Raw genomic sequence first — 16225 nt, 5'->3', positions numbered from 1 at the left:
TTAACAAGGTACAACAAAGTATTCATTATTAAAATGAATTAATTTCTTACGGTTCTAAGTCAAGGTCAGAGTGCTATCAGCTATCCTCAAAGGTCTCTCCCCCACCTAACTCCCCATACACAAGACAACTGTTAAGTGTGGATTCTTCATGGTTAAAACTTTCCAGAGAGGTCAATTCTACTCTTCTCCAGAAGAGCCAGAACCAGACGCAGGTTTGACTCCTCAAGAAAGATAATTCACTGTCTCAGGATTTCTTGCTTCTTTGACCTGTCATCTCTTGAATCCACAATAATAATAATAATAATAATAATATTTATTGTATAGTTAGTAAAAACCATTACAAAATGTAAATGCAGCAATATTAAAACACACGAAAATTTACACTGCTGAATGAATAAAAAAATGTTATAAAAATGAGAGCGTCTTTCGGGTTAGTAAAGTAAATGTGTTCAGGGCTCAAGACTTCGCCAGTTTATTTTGCTTTTTCTCGAAACTGTCAATGAATTTGATTGCCCTGCAAATTAATTGCGGATCTACTGAGCACAGGATTAGCATGATCGCAGACCGGCAGGTGCGTGTTCCTTATTCCTTAAACTTGATCTTCAACCAACTCCGACGTTCCTGGTTCAGGGCCGGGCAAATACAGATCAGGTGGATAAAGTCTTGTCTTCCTGCGCCACATAAACAGCATCCATCACGTTCTTGGGGCTTCCATTTTGGTAACTCAGCATTTGTTGGTAAGCTGCCCAGCCTTAAATTGAGGAATTTCCGTTTGATGAATGTCGAGAAAGCAAGGTCTAGGTAGGTTGCTGGTGCTAGTTTTTTATAAGATTGAATTGTCATCCAAGCATGGGACCGATGACTAAAAGTTATTTTATCATTTAGCAACGAATGCCTATTGGCAGCCTTTTTTGTCAACTGTTTAAAGGAAAGCACTGGAAGCTTGGATTCCCAAAGTGCAGCCAAGTTAGTTGATTCAAGTGATGATTTAAGGTACTTGGCATAATACGAGTTGGGACTTTTACTGATTGTTTCCCACATGGCACGGTACAGCGCAATTTCTTGGTTCATCCACACATCGTACCAGAATTTTATGGTCTCGTACTTTTTCAGCAGGACTTGAGATTGCAAACCGAATTCGAGTCTGACTTGTGCGGGTGATGCATTCGTTGGTAACACAAATACACGCTTGTAGATTTTCATTTGAAGTTTGTCCAAGTGTTGTGCACTCTTGCCATGATGTAATATGCTCCCATAAGCTATTGTTGGAAGTAGCTTGGCTTTCATTATTGTTAGCAGGGGAGAGACCAGGGGGCCTCTGAGTTCGGACGCCAAGCTACTAAAAGTGTGCAATAGGACCATGCTCCTCTTTTCCATGCTGTTTAGGTGCGTAGTAAAGTTAAGACGCTTGTCCAGTAGTATCCCGAGATACTTATAACTTTCAACCGTTTCCAGTTTGACATTGTCTATAGTAAAGGTTGGTTGCATTTTATGGCGTCGGGTTATGACCATAATCTTGGTTTTTGTACTGTTTATTGCTAGCAAATTTTGTTTGGTGTAGCAGGTCAATTCCTGTAATAGACGATGCAGGCCTATTCTTGTCTGGCTTAGTAGGACCACATCGTCGGCATAGGATAGGTGTGTTATACAGAGATTACCTAGCCGCGGTGGATGAGCATTGATTTGATCAAGGCTTGCTGTTAAGTCTGCCATGAATAAATTAAAAAGGTGGGGGGCCAGGACACAGCCTTGCTTTAAGCCATCAAAGGTATTGATCTTCCGGGTTAGCCTCTGTCCGTTGTCGATCTTTACCTGCATCCAGGTGTTACTATACAGGTCAATGATCGGCGTTAGGATTGAGTCTGGCAGGCCCTGCTGCTTCAATTTGGCCCATAGTAATTTCCTGTTGACACGGTCGAAGGCCGCCTTAAAGTCAACGAAGCGGGTATAAAGTTCCTGGTGGTTTTGTAGGCTTTTTTCACCGATTAAGCATAATGCCATTGCGTTTGCCATGGTGCCTGTTCCGTGACGAAACCCTGTCTGGTTTAACTGGATTTTGCTGTGCATGTCCGACCATTGAGCTAGATCGGCTAGCACCAGAATTGTGTAGTATTTGGCTTCCGCATCGATCAGGGCTATTAAGCGGTAGTTAGTTAGATTTTTGCGGTCTCCGCCTTTGTAGATGGGGTTGATAATGGCACCCCTCCAGCTTTCCGGGACCCGACCTGAGTTGCTAATTGACCGAAACAGAATGTTGAATTTGCGTGCCCAGAACTTGGGGTCCTCTTTGTAGATTGCCTGCGGAATGCCATTCTGCCCCGGCGCACTCTCTTGTTTGCCTTTCTTGATTATTTTTAGTATTCGGCAATCGTCGTCTGTCCGTATTGATTGATCCATGTCTTCCTGGCCGATGATCGAGCCATTAGTGCTGGTAATAGTCGTTCTTTCCTGGTTCATAGCTCTTGGCATTTCGGATTCAATTGTTGACGTTGTAATCTTGTTCGCCGTTAGGTTTATTGAGAATGTATCGACTATGTGTTTGGCCCAATCGCTTTCGGTGATGCATGTCATATTTACAGGTTGAGCTGCTCTGTTAATGGAGTTGACTTGTATCCAGAACGCCCTGGAGTCTGATTTTTTTATGTTGTGCAGTAACTTGACCCAGAAGTCGTTAGCTTTGTTCCTTTTTTCCATCCAAACCAGCTTCTTGTATTGCCTCCTTGTCGATCGGACTTCTTGCCAGATACTTGGGTTTGTCCTTAGTCCTTGTGCCCGTCTTGTGAGCTTCTGAAGTTGTTTCCTCATAGACAGTGCTGTTTTTGTGAGTTCTATATCAGTCTTCCGATAGGTCTTCTTTTTTGTGTTACTATTGGACCTTGGTAGCCTTTCCAGGAAGTCAGACCAGGTTTCTGAACATAAGTCCTTTTCTGCAGTTGTATGTTTGAACAGTTTCTTAGCATCTAAAGCTAGTTGTGGTAGGGTGTTACTTGACCACCTTAACCGCTTCAGGTTGATTGTTGAGGTTATGCCTGGGATAGTTGGTGCCTTTACGTGCCTGGAGGGACACAGTTTCATCTCGATGTGTTGCATTGAGTGATCGCTGTCTAGTGAGCAGAGTTTTTGGAATTTTTTAATTAGACTTAGCAGGGGTAGTGTAACGAATGTATAATCCAAGGTGGAGCTTGCATTGTGGCCTATATAGGTAACGGCAGGGGGTTTGTCATGGAAGGTTCTTCGTTTATTACCCGTAGGCCAAGGCGTTCAAAGTCCCACATCAGTTGCCTGCCCATTTTGTCTGTCTTCTTAACAGGTATAATCTCCTGGGGTTCAACATCCCACAGTTCGTTTGCTACAGAGATGTTGACCTCATCTTCCGGTGGATGTAGAAGGTTGATGTTAAAATCGCCCGTGACGATAATCTCCCAACTTGGATGTTCAAGGCGGGTGTTGGTTACTACATTGACTACACGGTCGAAGAGGTCTTTTTTAGCCGATTTTTTCGGGTGGGCGTATACATTTATCAAGATGATTGTTCTGGCATTGCTTTTTGTTGTGCTCTCCAGTTTAATAATTTGTATATCTGGTGCTGATGTGGCCATTTGTGAGGCTCTGATCTTCAGTGCTGTGGATATATATATTGAAAGACCCCCCTTGCGCGTCCGTAGCACTGGAGACGTGTCGCGCTTTCATGGAAGCATACTCTTCCCGGTACATCAATTGGCTCCGTTGTCCACGTTTCTTGCAGTGCTATCATGTCATATTGGTCCTAGGTTGCTGTTTTTCTACTATGGTTTAAGATGTTTTTCGCTCCTGCTATGTTCCAGGAGAGCAGCTTTATTAGTGTTCCTTTGCTCTCTCCTGCTTCCCAGTGGGTTCAATTGTCACTAGTGCCCAATGTCTGTCTCCAGTGATTATTAGTCGGGGTTTCAGCCCCCCTGGCGCTTTGCAGTACTGAGTGAGTAATTCGGGTTTTGCAGTCATCTCTTTTCCCACATCTTCTAAGTAGAGGTGACGGATAACCCTTTTTTATTTCTTCTTTCAGCTTGATTCCCCACTCTTCAAATTTGCGTGTTTCTGTGAGTATGTTTTTTACTATTTCTATATTCCTCCAGGTGGCGAGCGTACCTTCCTTGGCCACATTGTCCCCTAATGGGATGAATTTGATTGATAGTAAATCGGCAGATGTTAGGTGGCTTAAGCTTGGGATGGAGGATGTAAGGTGGAGAATGTTCCCTCAATTTAATAGATCTTGTGTGCCTTGAGGCTCGTAGTTAGGGATACAAAGTATCTTTCCTGCTGTAGCTGTTTGCTTCTCCAATGGTTGGTCATTGCTAGTCTGAGCTTTTCCCTCTGAAGAGGATTTTATAGGCATGTGATCATCATGATCCTTTGCGTTGAGATGGAGATATTGGGCTATTTGATTGTACCCATTGCTTTGGGTTTGCGTGAGTGGCATGTTTACTACGGCCTTTACTTCTCGGCCTGTTCGTTTTGGGCTGACCTGTTCTAAGTAGCGCCCACTTACTTTGGTGTCAGTTCCGAGGCATGGTCCTGTCCATTCTACCTTTGTGGGTTTTGTAATTTTTTGTGTGTCGTTGTTGCCTGTGAATATCGTAAGTTGTATTTGATTGTGCGTGTTTCTGTCCGCCTTTGTTCTTACTTGTCTATTAGTCATCTGGTCGCTATTCCCTAGTGTTGGATTTTCATTTGGTATTGTGATGCTTTTCCCTACCGTTGAGTTATTACTCAATACGGTGATGCAAATGGAGGGAGGTTTTTGTTTTTTGTCCATGGCTTTAACTACTACCCAATGGGGCCTTTGACTGCTTGGTTCGTTTTTATTGTGTTGATCGATCTCATTTATAGAATGCTTTTTATCTTCATTGGTAGTGCGACCTTTTTGACGAGTGGTTGAGTCAGTTTTTTGTTGGTCAACTGGCCGACTATCTAAGATTTTATTTAGTTGTGTGTTGTTGCTGATCCCTTGATTCCGGCTCTGATCAGTGTCACTTGCGGCGGGTGTTGGGCTCGAAAGATCAGTATGACTGGAGTTAAAAGAGGCTATCTCCTCTTTGTTCGTTATTTTTGTTGTTGTCCTCGATTGGGTCATGTCATTCGGGCTTATGCTTAGTGGTATTTGTCCTTCATCTTGATTTTTCCCGTTTTTTTGCTCTTTGTGTGTCCCGACTGATGAGTGATTAGTCCCCTCTTTGACGGTAAGTTCCTGTTTAGTTTTAATTTTTACCTGATTGAAGATAGGAAAAGTGACCGGCATCTGGGTGTTTGCAAGCGGGTGGTTTGACATCTCATTTCTGTTTTTTCTTGCCCGCTTTTTTTGCCGCTTGGTTAGGCCTTTATGGTCGTTTTGGGTAATTTCCCCATCCTGGTTTGAGTGCTCTGTTTCCAGTGGTTTGCGGCCATTATTTTGTGAGATAAGGTGACTTTCACCTGTTGTTTTGGTTTCCTCTATTATACCATCAGGTCTCATTGTCCGGTTGTTTGATTGGTTCTTTTCTGCTGATGTTTGCCGTGATGACTCATCCACTTTAGATTTAATCGGACATACCTTTTGGGGACTCTTACAAGTTTCAACGGAAATAAGGTCTCATCTGATTGGTGTGCAGTTATTGCACTGATTGGCGATCTTGCATTCTAATAATATGTCTTTAAGTATTGAAGGCAGATCCTTTAATTTTTCCAAGATTGGGTGGCAGGTGCATGACTGGGATGCTGCCCACGGTTGGGTCTGATCCTTAATAATGTTGGAGATACTGGTCATGGTATCTAGCTTTTTGTTTATGTTGGATATGTGTTCCGCCATTGTGCTCATAAGGTGTATCTGGATGTCGAGTTTGTCTTACTGCATGTTGAGGGTTTTAATAGAGGTTTCCAATATGCACCCCAGTGCACTGTGTAATGTGATTATTGATTCCAAGTTTTCGTTTATCTCTTGGCCTGTTTCGTGCCGGTGCAGGTCCCCTGTGCTGTAGTTGGAGGAAATTCCCTGTGAGGCTTGTGTTTTATACGTTGTGTCGTTCTGCCGTACTTTGATCTTTTGCCGTGTTCCGGGGCGCGATTCTGAGCTTTTTGTTATTGCTACATCGGCAATAGCTGAACCACTTGAAATTTCTATTATTGAGGGTTCCATTTGAGCACCTGCGTCATTCGTGTTTGGAGAGTCTAATGGTGCATTAATGTCCTCCTCCTGATTCACTCCACTGGATATCTCAACTGTGTTGTTACTTAATGGCTCTTTATTTGGAGAGATTTTTGTGCACCAATCGATTGGTGGTACTCCCTGGTCCTTCTTTACAGTGACTTTTGTTTTGTTGGGAATTTTTAATCCCTCTACGTTGATATTGTTTCCTTCCTGGGCCTCCATTTCAGTGATGATTGATTTACTGAAGATTTTTTAACTCTCCAAGTTGCTTTCAGTTGCATGGATGTCCTGGCAGGCTTTTTTTGTCATGGTTCTTCCTTTGAGGGTATGCACTTGAGGCGCCCAACAGGGATTTAATTCCTTTATCCTCTCTGTGGATTTATTCATTACCGGGATCATGTGTGAATCTGATCTTGGGGTTGAGTGGCTGTATGGGGGCACCTTGTATGCTAGTTCATACCCAGTAGTGTTATGACAGTCCTCGTTTTTGGATTGAACCACGTAGCTTCCCGTTATTGTTTGGTCTTGATTTGTAGCCCTGGTTGATACTGATTCGGTTGTAGCAATTGATTCACTTTTGCTCTCTATTTTACTGGGGGAGGATATTATTGTATGCCCTTCTGTGTGGTAGTCCATAGACTTGATAGCTCCTATATGTGTTGTTGAAGGTTTCTCATGACCTTGCCTTTGGAGTGGGTCGTACCTTTCATTTTCCTTGTGCACTTGAGCTTGATAATGAAACACGTTTTTCTTCAGGGTGGCATCCATATAATTGGGTATTTCCTCTCTTCCATTGGGCCTGTCTTCATTGGTGTATAAGGCGCTTGGAGGAGACCTTGTGTCTGTTCGTCTCAGATCTGCTTTTTTTGGTGACAGTGGTTTTTGTAATCCGTTTGGTGTAGTCGGCATTGCATAAATGGCAGTCATTGGGTCTTTCAGGAAAGTAAATTTTCCGGTACGATTTATGTTGGTGAAAATGGAGTATACTGGGGATATTAATGATGCGGGTGCACTCCCCTCAGTTGGTGCAATGGGGGATTTGGTCTTGGCCTTGGCTTTTTTCCTTGTGTTTAGGGGGGGGGGGTTTGTTCTTGTTCTCCCAGACCTCATTCCCCTATTTTTTTTTTCTTTTTTTTTCACTTCCCAACTCCGCTCTGCTTCCACTCCACCTCCCAAGCCTGTCTACCCCCTCTAAGTTGGAGTAGCTGCCGTCAGGGAGATAGCGTTACGTTGCATTGAGTTGTTGCGGGGTGTCTGCGGGGTGAATCCACAAGTATAAACATTTACTTCCACAGCTCATGCACATTCTACTAATTACATGGAGATCGTGTTGGACTTCTGCCTACAAAGCTGACATTTCTTCCATCAGACTGCAGCAGAAGGGGGGGGTGTGGCCAGCCAGTCAGCATGGCGGACGTGTCCTGCCAGAGCTCCGTTGCCGAGACCCCTACATTATCCTGTATATCATCCTTAAAAGCGATCCTGTGCCTGTGAATTGCTGAGCGGGTGCGGGAAGCGGTGCGGAGCCTGGGAAGACCGGCAGCCTAGAGACTGAAGCTGTAACGGCAAAGATTGGCAGAGTACAACAGCGACGTGGCCTTCCTGCTGAAAGGCGCGAAACTCCCCCGAGACCAGGAGACCGTTGGGAAGTTCAGAGCTGCCGCTGAAGCAAAGCGAGGTGCTAGGCGCCACTTTCAACATGGGCGCCCCGCTACGTCTGGTGGAAGAGCGTCGCTCGCAGGGCCGGTGGGCTCCGTGACCCAAAGCTGCTGGCGGCCGCTAGAGGAGCGAAGACCCCGGAGCGAGGCCTGGAGCAGAGCCGGGGATAAGCGGTTGTGGCCGGAGCGGCCAAGAATCGGAGCCGGCAACTACGGGAGGGCGGACTGGAGGTGGGGCAGCTTGGAGCCTCGCAACGCTGCCCCTCAACTTCCGAGGCCTGCGGGACCTTGAGGACTCACCTGACCGTGCTGCTGCAGACCTGGGGAGACAGAGGACTGCAGCGCGAGACACTGCTGCGGGCCGGTGAGGAGCGGGACCCGGGGCGGACTGGGGAGGCCCCGCGGAGGCGCTGGCACACGAGGACTTGAAGACCGCCTAGAGGCGTCTGGAGTGGCTGCGGTAGAGCCGGGAGCTTCACAGAGACAGAAAGGGTGGTGGTGAGTGGAGCCCTACCGGGACCTTGCTGCTGGGAGGGAAGGCGCCCTCAGAGCCCTGCCTGCTGCCGAACAACTCCACGATTGCACGCAGACAGAACTGTTCCAACACTGGGGCCCTGCAATGGGGGAGCGGCCCCGCCAGTGACTGGGCACGCACTTCACTCTCCGCTGAGACACTCCAAAGACACCACATTTGGCAGGGAGACTCTGGAGGCCACGCTAACATCGAGAGCATAAGTCGGCGAGGGAATCTGATCGCCGCAGAGATCCGGGACTGCTACACGCTCAGGTGACCCCTAGGCGCTAAGCCACGAGGGCTGTGACACACGCCCGGACCTGCGAAGAACTGGGCGCCATCTTAAGATAAGGGTAGCCGTTCCCGTCTTTGCAGCTGGGAAGCCCCTCCAGTAGCGCGGCCCAAGTCCTGCGCAGGGGAGACACCAGGAGTCTGTGGCCTGAACTGGATTATCACATCTGAGACACCACGGCCGCACTCCACAGAGACACTGACACGGAAAGAGCGCAGTTTGCTGGCGCGGAGACTTGTGTGAGGCGGCCACAGAAGCGAGAGTTAAGGGAGTCCCCCTTAACGACAAGGGGGTGAAGCGGAGCTGCTGCGAGAATCACCTGCTATGCTGACAGGAGGCGCCAGTCACCTAGACACTGCTGTGCAACCGCCTGGCGGAGATAGGAGGCATCGCACTGTGGTCGGAGCTACAGAGGAGCGAGTGAGGAAGCCTCTTTCCTAGCCTTTACATGGTGACCTGTCGCAAGGGAACTAACAGTTGGTGATCATTACGGATGCCTACCGCGCAACAACTGGTAATGGGCAGACTCAGAGACAAATCCCAACAACGGCAGCACGCGGCTGAAGACCCTGGCTCGCCCCGCGGGCACCAGAGCGGAAGCATGGGGTCGACTGCAGCCCTGGCTGCCAAGATGGATACTGTGCTGGCGGCGGTGGAATGCATTGGAAGCACCCTGGAACAAACCAAAGCATCGCTGGAGGCCCGGATTGATAAGGTCACCTCAGACTTTACCCTCCTACATGCTGACCATCGCAGGCTGACGGAGTCTGTTGCCACACAGCGTCAGTCACTCCAGGAACTGCAAACAGTGGTGCAAACGCATACCTCAGCACTCCAGGATATCATGGACAGAATGCATGTGCTGGAAGACCGCATTGAGGATGCGGAAGGGTGCTTCCGGCGCAATAATGTACGGGTGGTTGGCCTGCCGGAGGGCGAAGAGGGGAAGGACTCGAGCGGTTCACCGAGAGCTGGTTGCAGGAGATCTTACCCCCGGGGGTGCTGTCCCGCACTTCGCAGTCGAAAGAGCGCACAGAATGCCAGCGCAGGCGTCTAAGCCTGGAGCCCGACTTCGCCCGTTCCTCTTCAAGCTCCTAAACTACCGTGACCGAGATGTGGTACTACGCGAGACTAGGAAACTAGAAGAACTTGCAGTGCAAAACAGTTGTGTGATGCTCTTTCCAGACTACACGGCAGCAGTGCAGAGGCGAAGGAACACATACATGGCAGTGAAAAAGAAACTGAGGGAGCTCAAGTTGCCTTATTCCTTGCGATTCCCCTCTCGCCTCCGCGTGATCTCGAAAGACGGCGCCTGATTCTTCGATGCTCCATCGGATGTCTGGGACTGGTTAGAAGAGACAGGATCGATGGGGGCGTGGCCCACGGGCTCAGAAGACGGCGGGTGGCAGGAGCAGCGCTCGAGGAGGCGTCGGAGGAGAGGAGGCCGCCGCGGACCGGGCCCTGCTGCGCCTAGCCCGGAGAAGCTAAGAATGGAAAGACAAGATGCACTTGACGCGGTTGCGACCTTGGGAGCGGTGAATGATGCCGGCCGCATGGACTCCCAGCTGCGCAGAGATCTAGATACCAGTGGCTCCTCATCCCCGTCCACGGTGATCTCTGAAGACATGAACATGCCAGTGGTGATGCCCCAAACAGCTGACCAACTCATGTGACTGACTAGTGGTCCACAAAGGCCCAATAGGGGCCCCTACCCCTGAGTACACTGTTCATTGTATCCTTTATATACTGGTGATGTACCTGCTGTTGTATTAAAAGGAAGGGGGGTTTCCTGACATGTAGGCGCATGCTGTTACGAGTTGATACTTAGCCAGACACATGTGAGAGTGGCTGCTGACAAGTAACGGAAAGCGCTAGACACTTGCCCAGCCCCTGGGCCCTGCCTCCGCTGACCCGCACCGGCCCTATGCGCTTGCACGCACTAGACTCCTCTTGCGCTTTTTTTGATAACTCAGGGGTCTGCGACTGGGGCGGGATCTGATTTGGTTGTTGGCAACACACTCACCCAGACAGCCACTGCGCTGACCTCCCACCTTTCTCGAGGGTGGATCTTGTTAAAGTTTGGACGTACGCCCCATCGGGGCCTCGCCCTTTTAGTTACGATGTTCTTTTTAGTTGTTCCCTGTTTAGTATGCTGCACATTGACTCCCCCCCCACAGATGCTGTCCGCTGCCCCCCCCGGGAGGCGCTCCCCTGGCAACATGAGGGCACGACTTATGCAGACACATGACGCACACTAATATACTGACATGGAATATGCGCGGTATGCACACACCGTCATGGCGCTACTCAGTTTTCTCCTACCTGCAGCGGCATGGGGTGGGGATCGCCCTTCTTCAGGAGGCGCACATGACGCAGGTCGAGCTTGATAAGCTCCGTAGGCTCTGGCATGGACAAATTCATGGCACCACCTTCTCTGCGCACGCGCGTGGCACGCTGATATGGGTGAGAGCAGGTGTCTCATTCATTTGCAAGGACGCGAGAGTGGATCCAGAGGGAAGGTATTGCCTACTGCGGGAAGGTTAAATGGTCAGGAAATACTGTTAGGATCACTCTACACCCCAAACTCGGACCAACCCTCCTTCCTAGCGGCACTGAACCAAGTCCTACATACATATGCTGGCCTCCCCTGGTTGTTAGGCGGGGACTTCAACATGGTACTAGACGTAAGGCTGGACCACTCTTTTGTCCCACTTCGTGCCACGACGGTGACGTCCAATGTGCAAGCGTTCAGAGATTGGCTTTCACCCTGGGAGATACAAGACCTATGGCGTGTGTAACACCCCACAGACAAAGTGTACTCATACTACTCCTCCGTGCATGACCTGCATGTCCGGTTGGACCGGATAATTGGCACCCAGTCGCTGCTCCCCTTGCTTGCCGAATCGGAATACTTGGGGAGAACACATTCTGATCATAAGCCACTATGGTTCAGACTCAGCTGGGAGGCAGACCGCTCGCCAGTGCCTACGTGGAGACTGCAACCTGCTGTGCTTGAGGATCCCGAGTTCCGGTCCTCGTTGGGCTCTGCTGTCCTTGATTACGTTGAGATTAATGAGGGGTCTGCAAGCAGCGCTGCGATGGAATGGGATGCGCACAATGTAGCCATCCGGGGACACTGCATGGGAGCCTCATAGAACATACGCAAAACACTGTCCACCTCACTTACGCGCTTGGAAAATGAGCTCCTACAGTACGAGAGGGAGGGCGAAGGGACCGGGGAACACGCACACACGCTGAGCGACCTCCGCGCTAAACATTCAACTCTTATGGAACAGCTGCGGTGTCATAACTACGCGGCACACACAGCTCGAACACACGCCAGGGTGGATAGGGCTGGCTGACTACTAGCCTGGTTGATTTAAAGGGAAGGCCGAGGTGCCCCAATAGGAGCTCTACACACGGCGGAGGGGGAGGTGGTATACACGCAGCGTGAGATACACCGTGCCTTGGTTGGACACTACACACAATTGTACAGGGCTCGCGAAACCGGTCCCAGACATGCGCTAGAAAACTTTCTAGATTCGGTCACTCTGCCTGCGGTCTCGGAGGAGCATCGGGGCACCCTTAACGCTGAGGAGGTGGGAGATGCGATCCAGGCTCTGGCGACCGGGAAGACACCGGGGCCCGATGGTCTGCCTGCCGAATACTATAAGGCCTACAGAGACACCCTGGCGCCCTTACTCCTTCGCATGTATAATGAAGCAATTGATGAGGGCTCACTCCCCCCGTCCATGCGGGAGGCTTTCCTGGTCTCATTACCTAAGCCGGATAGGGATCCAACAGCACTGGGCTCATACAGGCCATTGGCAATGCTCAATGTCGATTACAAAATCCTAGCAAAGCTGCTTGCTGAAAGGCCAGCACTGGTGGTTCCGCACTTTATACATACTGATCAAAATGGGTTCGTGCCGACACGGTCCACATCCTTGAATCTTAGGCGGTTCTTTCAAATAGCGGCTGAGGCGACAAAGCAATGGCCCAGAGCGGGATGCCTAATGCTCGACCTGGAAAAGTATTTTGACTGCCTGGAATGGGGATATTTAGCCGAAGTGTTGATGCGCTTTGAGTTCGACGTGGACCTCCTACAAATGGTCGACCTCCTCTACAACAACCCTGTAGTGCGCGTGCGGCTAGGCCCCTACATATCCGAAGCTGTGGCTGTGGGCAGGGGCACTAGGCAAGGTTGTCCCCTGTCGCCCCTTTTGTTTGCGCTGGCGATAGAGCCTCTGGCAGCGGCCCTGCGGCAAACCTTAGATGCGGGGATCCCCCTGGGAGACGCAACACATCAGGTTTCTCTCTACGCCGACGACCTGTTGGTATTTGTGCGAGACGTGACCTGCATACCGGAACAGCTGACCCAACTGCTGAGTAAGTTTGCAGAAATCTCGGGACTTCGGGTAAACGTGGCCAAGTCCTGTCTATACGCGTTTGATAGCGGGGTGGAAAACCCGGAATACTGCCTGGGGGGCACGAGAGTCCAGTGGAAGGCTGATACTTTTAAGTATCTGGGGATCCAGATCTATCGCCAACCAGCTGACCTGTTCGACGGAAATCTGGGGCGGGCGATGGCAGCGCTCAGATCCCAGATAAGCTTTTGGTCCACGCTTCCATTGACAATCACGGGCAGAGTAGCCCTTGCCAAAATGGTCATGCTTCCCAGGCTCCTCTACTATTTTGTCAATCTGCCATTATTCATCCTGGCCCCCTTCTTCTCAAAACTCAACGCGGTCTTGCGGGATTTCATCTGGGGCACGTCCCGGCATCGGCTAGCGCTGACGAAACTGTTTCTGCCCCTTGTTTTGAGCACTACTACCTGGCTGCGCAGATACAATGGATCGCCCGTTGGTTGGCAGATAAGGGTAGGGAAGACACTGCTACGATAGAGCCACCGTACTCTTTGTGGCGTGTCACCAAGCTCTTTCACCCGCTGACGGCGCCTGAGAAGCCAGCTCCGCTGCTTCTGGCGGTGGCATACAAATGCTTCCGTAGAGCCCTGTTCCTCAATCAAAAGGTGCTCCCGTACGCACCTGCTATACCCTTGGAGGGCTCTCCAGGGGGTGGGGGGGCTATCACGCACCCCATGTTGGAGCAGTGGAGAGTTGGGCGATCTCTTCAGAGACGGAGCACTAGTGGCCTATGAGGCACTGGTATCCAAGGACGGGCTACCTCCTGGGGGGTTCCTGCTGCATCGCTCACTCGTAGCAAAGATGGCGGCTGGATGGGGAGACATGGCGACAGAGCCTGAACAACATTTAACCATACAATACCTGCACGTTATGGGGAGGGGCAGGCACCTGGTCCGTTGGTTTGCCGCATCGCTGAGGGCTCACACTGAGATCAGTTTGGCTTCACTCAGAGGCAAGTGGGAACGAGATATGGAACGGACGCTGACTGATAATGAATGGGAGAGAGTTCTTAAAAGTCCGGTGCGCATTCCCCTTCCGCCAGATACAACTCTTCATCGTTCATAGAGCCTACCTTACACCTGATCTAATCAATAGGTACTTCCACCGTTCTGACGCGTCCTGCCCCAGATGCGATGAACTAGACGCAGGACTTATCCACCTCTTATGGAACTGCCCTAGACTGGGTGATTACTGGAATGCGATATGTGGAATGCTTGGGGTGTGCACGGGTCGCACCATTCTCTTCAGATGGCCTGAGTACGTCTTACACCACTTCAAGAGGTCGCCCAAAGATAAGGCGTCTTCCCGCTTCTTAGATCTGGGGTTGGTGGTGGCGAAGCGCCTCCTTACGAGGCAGTGAAAGGCGCGCGAACCACCTGCTGCGCAGGCGTGGGTCTCTTCCCTTCAGGCGTGGGCCCGGGCGGAATGGATAGCCATACGGAGGGAGGAAACGATGGAGCTCCGAAAAGAACCTATGGCGGAACAATGGGAGCGCCTGCTCAAAGCCCTACAATTGCCGGGGGGGGGGGGCAGCGACTCGGATGCTGAAGCGACCTAGATACATGGCCTGAGGGGTTGGAGCGTACCATGAGATGCTTTACTGTCCGGATAACCCGTCATACAGTCTTCCAGCCTTCGGACATGCAAGCCTGCGATACATACTTGTTCACAGATGAAGTTGCACACGTGGGAGGGCGCTGGGGGGCCAGGGGGGAGGAGGATCAGCACGCACGAATATATGTGTTTTGACGCTATTGTTTATGTTTTTTGTATAAATGTTAGATAAATGTCACTTCTAGGAGCAAGTCCATAGTAATGAGATCCACCCCACAAGCATGTTATTGTGCAGGACTGAACCAACAGATAGTCATGAACAAATATAGAGGGCGCCGGACTAAGCCCTACCCGTAATAGTCAGATCTGAGCACATACTCTTCACTTATGAGACATTGTCAGCGCGGTTACATGATTTCACTCTGTATCGATCTGTGATGCTTGAATGCTGAACCGGCGCAGCCAGAATGTCATGATAAACTGATTGTTCTTTGCACTGCACCTTGGAAAATATAAAATGCTAATAAACAGATTTGACAAAAAAAAATCAGACTGCAGCAGAAGGATGCAATGAAGTTCCATGTGACTTCAATCCGCTCTCTCTAAGTGACATCATTTCTCCACCTCCTATTTTTTTTCCTGAGTTTTATATAGCGTGAACTTGACCCGAAGGTATCAGGTATCAGAGCACTTTACATGAGGACCATTTACGTGACACAAGGTCACATTCATTTTTGTTATGCACGCGGAGATTAAGTGATTTGCCCAGGATGTTGTGCGTCCTTGTCGAGACTCAAACCCGATTACCCAGATTTGAGATTGCCTGCCCTAGCCTGTTAGGCCACATGTTTTTCTTTTTTGGGAGGGTGCCATTAATGCTACCTGATGGGGATTAACATATCATTCACAGAGACTTACTTTTATCCTTTGGCACCTGTTTAACCTTAAACATCAACAGCCATGTAAGTGTGTGCACATAGAAGAGATTAGGAAATAGTACATGTTCAGACAAGATCACACAGCCTGGGCACAATATTTGTACTTACCTGAAGTTCACCACAACAGCCAGAAGCAGTTTTCATTCATTATGGGATGCAAAACCTAGTGTTCCATCATCTTAAGTAATATTCAAGGCGGCTGAGCACCTCACTATTTCCTCTCTCCGTATTGCAAGCTAAGAGGTGCTTATTGCAGTTTAATCTAAGCACTTCCTCAGTGCTTTACAAGCAGGGCATGAAGTGTAAGGGCATTGGGTGTATTTGTCTTGGATTAAATGTGAGGCTCAAGGGAATTTTTCAGAGACCCCTGCAGTCTGTGGAGTCTGAAGTACCCGGCAATGGCTGCGATGAGGCCATGTCTCTTGGCGTTCACCATCCTCTCAGATTTCCAGCAGGTGTCACCCAGAAGAGCAATCCTTGTGTCTGGCACCGGCTACATTATCCATAGATAGCAAGTCACCTTTGTGCAAAGTAAAGCATACCTCAATCTTCCCCCCTGTGCACACCAACCGCTATGTTTGATAGATGCTGGTGTGTGCTGCAGGGCTGGTACTGATTTTAATTAACAAAGTCCACCTAATTGAGAACTCTCAAACATCCACTGCTGCCAGCCACAGTGCTA

Source organism: Lissotriton helveticus, chromosome 2_1 (genome assembly GCF_964261635.1).
Source record: "Lissotriton helveticus chromosome 2_1, aLisHel1.1, whole genome shotgun sequence".
NCBI classification, from domain to species: Eukaryota; Metazoa; Chordata; class Amphibia; order Caudata; family Salamandridae; genus Lissotriton; species Lissotriton helveticus.
Note: the sequence above shows the minus strand (reverse complement) of the source record.